The following is a 4719-nucleotide window of genomic DNA, read 5'->3' on the forward strand; positions in this document are numbered from 1 at the left end:
ATATAAATAGAACAATCATTATTCTCTGATTTATATGAATAACCATCTTGCACTAAACAAGATCTAGATATAATATTCATGCTCAACGCTGGCACCAAATAACAATTATTCAGGTCTAAAACTAATCCCGAAGGTAGATGTAGAGGTAGCGTGCCGACGACGATCACATCAACCTTGTAACCATTCCCGACGCGCATTGTCACCTCGTCCTTAGCCAATCTTCGTTTAATCCGTAGCCCCTGTTTCGAGTTACAAATATGAGCAACCAAACCAGTATCAAATACCCAGGCGCTACTACGAGCATTAGTAAGGTACACATCAATAACATGTATATCAAATATACTTTTGTTCACTTTGCCATCCTTCTTATCCGCCAAATACTTGGGGCAGTTCTGCTTCAAGTGACCAGTCCCTTTGCAGTAGAAGCACTCAGTTTCAGGCTTAGGTCCAGACTTGGGCTTCTTCCCGGGAGTGGCAACTTGCTTGCCATTCTTCTTGAAGTTCCCCTTCTTTCCTTTGCCCTTTTTCTTGAAACTAGTGGTCTTGTTAACCATCAACACTGGATGCTCCTTTTTGATTTCTACCTCCGCAGCTTTGAGCATTGCGAAGAGCTCGGGAATAGTCCTTGTTAACCATCCCTTGCATATTATAGTTCATCACGAAGCCTTTATAGCTTGGTGGCAGTGATTGGAGAACTCTGTCAATAACACTATCATCTGGAAGATTAACTCCCAGCTGAGTCAAGTGATTTTGATACCCAGACATTTTGAGTATGTGTTCACTGACAGAACTGTTTCCTCCATCTTGCAGCTATAGAACTTGTTTGAGACTTCATATCTCTCAACTCGGGCATTTGCTTGAAATATTAACTTCAACTCTTGGAACATCTCATATGGTCCATGACATTCAAAACGTCTTTGAAGTTCCGATTCTAAGCCGTAAAGCATGGCACACTAAATTATCGAGTAGTCATCAGACCGAGCTTGCGAGACGTTCATAACATCAGCATCTGCTCTTGCGGCAGGCCTTTCACCTAGCGGTGCATCAAGGACATAATTCTTCTGTGCAGCAATGAGGATAATCCTCAAGTTACGGACCCAGTCCGTGTAGTTGCTACCATCATCTTTCAACTTAGCTTTCTCTAGGAACGCATTAAAATTCAAGGGAATGGTAGCACGGGCCATTGATCCACAACATAGATATGCAAAAACTATCAGGACTAAGATCATGATAAATTATGTTCAATTAATCATATTACTTAAGAACTCCCACTTAGATATACATCCCTCATGTCATCTAAATGATACGTGATCCAAATCAACTAAACCATGTCCGATCATCACGTGAGATGGATGATACGTCTCCAACGTATCTATAATTTCTGATGTATTCATGTTGCTATTTTATCATTCTTGAATGTTTTACAATCATTTTATAGCAATTTTATATCATTTTTTGGGACTAACCTATTGACCCAGTGCCCAGTGCCAGTTGCTATTTTTTGCTTGTTTCTTACATCGCAGGAAAGCAATATCAAACGGAGTCCAAACACCGCAAAACTTTTTGTGGATTTTTTTGGACTAGAAGACACCAGATGGGCCAGAGAAGCACCTGGGGGGTGCCCCGAGGGGGGCACAACCCACCAGGGCGCGCCTGGGCCCCCAGGCACGCCTAGGTGGGTTGTGCCCAACTCGGTGGCTTCCAGCACTCCCTCTTTGCCCTATAAATCACCAAATATTCCGAAAACCCTGGGGGTTGCCCTAGATCAGAAGTTCTGCCGCCGCAAGGCCTCTGTATCCACTAGATCCAATCTAAAACCCGTTCCGGCACCCTGCCGGAGGGGGAAATCATCAGCGGTGGCCATCTTCATCATCCCGGCGACCAACACACGATGAGGAGGGAGTAGTCCACCCTCGGGGCTGAGGGTTGTACTAATAGCTATGTGTTTAATCTCTCTCTCTCTCTCTCTCTCGTGTTCTTGAGATATCACGATCTTGATGTATTGCGGGCTTTGTTAATATAGTCGGATCATATGGTGTTTTCCCCTCTCTATCTTGTGATGAATTGAGTTTTCCCTTTGAGATTTCGTTTCATCGGATTGAATACTTTTATGGATTTGAGAGCACTTGATATATGTCTTGCAAATGAATACTCGTGGTGAGAATGGGGTATCATATTGACTCACTTGATGTATGTTTTGGCACTCAACTCGCGGATTCCCGAGGTGACATTGGGGTAATCTTTGCATAGGGGTTGATGCACGTTCTTGTCTTTGTTTCTCCGGTAGAAATCTTGGCACACTCTTTGAGGTTCTTTGTGTTGGATTGAGTATTATGAATCTGAATTTTCTTTGGTGTTATTTTTGTACGAACTCTTGAATAGATTGAACGGAAAGAATAGCTTTGAGGTGGTTTCGTACCCTACAAACAATTTCTTGTTATGTTCTCCGCTAGATAGGAACTTTGGAGTGATTCTTCATCGCACTTTGAGGGATAGTTATATGATCCAATTATATTAGCATTGTTGAGAGGTTGCACTAGTGAAAGTACGGACCCTAGGCCTTGTTTTCAAGCATTGCAATACCGTTTGTGCTCCGTTTTATCTGTTGCTACCTTGCTGTTTTTGTTTATTCAGATTATAAAAATATATTTCAACCATCCATATTACACTTTTATCACCATCCACAACAAAAAAACACTTCCGTGATGATACGTGTTTGTCACAGTAGGTCACGTTTTCTGTCATGCATGTACATCCATGACAATTTTATGACAGAATCAAGATAATCATACATATACTGTCGTAGAAGTGTTCCATGACCTTACCAAAATTATCATCACGGAAGTGTCCACTTCCATGACGATAAATCGCGCGTCATAGAAGTGCTTTCTTCGAGGGTGACCGACACGTGGCATCCACCGTAACGGGACGCCATTAAGCTATCGGGTCCGGTTTTAGATCCGATAACCCGCTAACAGCCACGACCAATGCCGATTTTCCACGTGTAATATTCTCATTGGCTGACGGAACCACGTGTCAGCTTCGCGTTGGCACAGGTGTCGCTCATCCAACGGGCGAGATGCGCCTATGATACGTTGACACGTGGACCGGCCCAAAAGTGGCCCATTAAGATTAAATGGGCCGGCACAACTAAAGGCCCAGAAGATTTAGCGGGCCATAACGGGCCGGCCCAGCTAAAGGCCCACAGGATTTTGCAGACCATAATGGGCCGGACTAGCTAAAGGCCCACAAGATTTTGCAAACCATAATGGGTCGGCCCAGCTAAAGGCCCACAAGATTTTGAGGACACTAATGGGCCGGCCCGTTAACAGGCTGCCATGTTTTGGGCCAAATGCCAGCCCATATTTGATCCGGTCCATAAACAGTCTGCCACGTTTCAAGCCCAATAAAAGCCCATATGAGATCCAACCCGTTAAAAGCCTACCACTTTCTAGGCGAAATTACGACCCAAATCAGATCCAGCCTTTTAAGAGGCTTTGGGCTAAATTATGGCCCATATCAGATTCGGCCCGTCAACTGGACTCTATGCTTTTGGGCCCACTTGCTAAAGGCCCATTTAGTAATTCGGCCTGATATTAGTTGTGGCATGTTAAAGGCTTGTTTAGCATTACGGCCCTATATTTATTTCAGCCTGTTAAAAGCCCGTCATATGGTTGGGCCTAACTACGACCCGGTTTGCATCCGGCCTGCTCACAGCCGATAATCTGATTGGGCCAAACAAGGACCGAGACAATTTTGGCCTGTTAACGGCCCGTGATGTGATTGCACAATCATGGGCCGAGGTCTATTTCGGCCTGCTGCCGACCCGTGAGCTGTTCGGCACGTTTCAGGCCCAACCCACTTTTCAGCCTCCTAAAAGCCCATTGAGTTTTCTTGCGAAAATAGGGCCGGCGGTTTACTCGGCCTATTAGAGGCCCAAATCTACTGGTGGGCTAGTTTACATTTAGGCCTGTTAACAGTCCGATTATGTAGTGATTAGCATGACGGCCCGATTATGTACCGTAATTTTATGGTTTGGCTGGTTTACTGCGAACACAGGATATATATACAGTAAAATAACTGCAGCATCGTGAATAAGAAAAAACCTAGACTATACAATAAAGAAATTACAACATATTACATCCATTGGGCATCAAAGTTCGCCACTATGATAATAAAGCAAAAGCAGATAGCAGATTACATACACTGGGCATCAAAGATCGCCACCAGTGCAAATAAATACGCCGACAAAATAATATACAAAACCGACAGCACTTCAATAGAGTTCAAGAAAGGTTACCCTGCTCGGGAGCTGCAGCGCAAGCAGCTGAGCAAGCTGATGAGATGGCGCTTGTTTGACACTTACATCCTCCTCACTCTTAAAGATAAACAAGCAGACAAATGACAGTTTTTGCACATATAAGTATCAATGCTCACAATTCATCACATTTCTTACTGACGAATAAAGTGACACAGTTTAAAATAGCATTAACACAATATGGTATTGTTCAGGTTAAGACATCACAGGAAATGACATTGTGAAGGAGTTGGCAGCTTCACAACACCACTGGATTACAGATCAAGAACTCATAAGTATCAATGGTTAGTGTGCTGTAAATTTATCCCATTTCAGATTGTCAAATAAAGAGACGGTTTAAATAATAGTAGAATGATATGACATTGTTCATAGTTAAGACATTGCAGAATATGACATTGTGC

Source organism: Triticum aestivum, chromosome 4D (assembly GCF_018294505.1).
Source record: "Triticum aestivum cultivar Chinese Spring chromosome 4D, IWGSC CS RefSeq v2.1, whole genome shotgun sequence".
NCBI lineage: Eukaryota > Viridiplantae > Streptophyta > Magnoliopsida > Poales > Poaceae > Triticum > Triticum aestivum.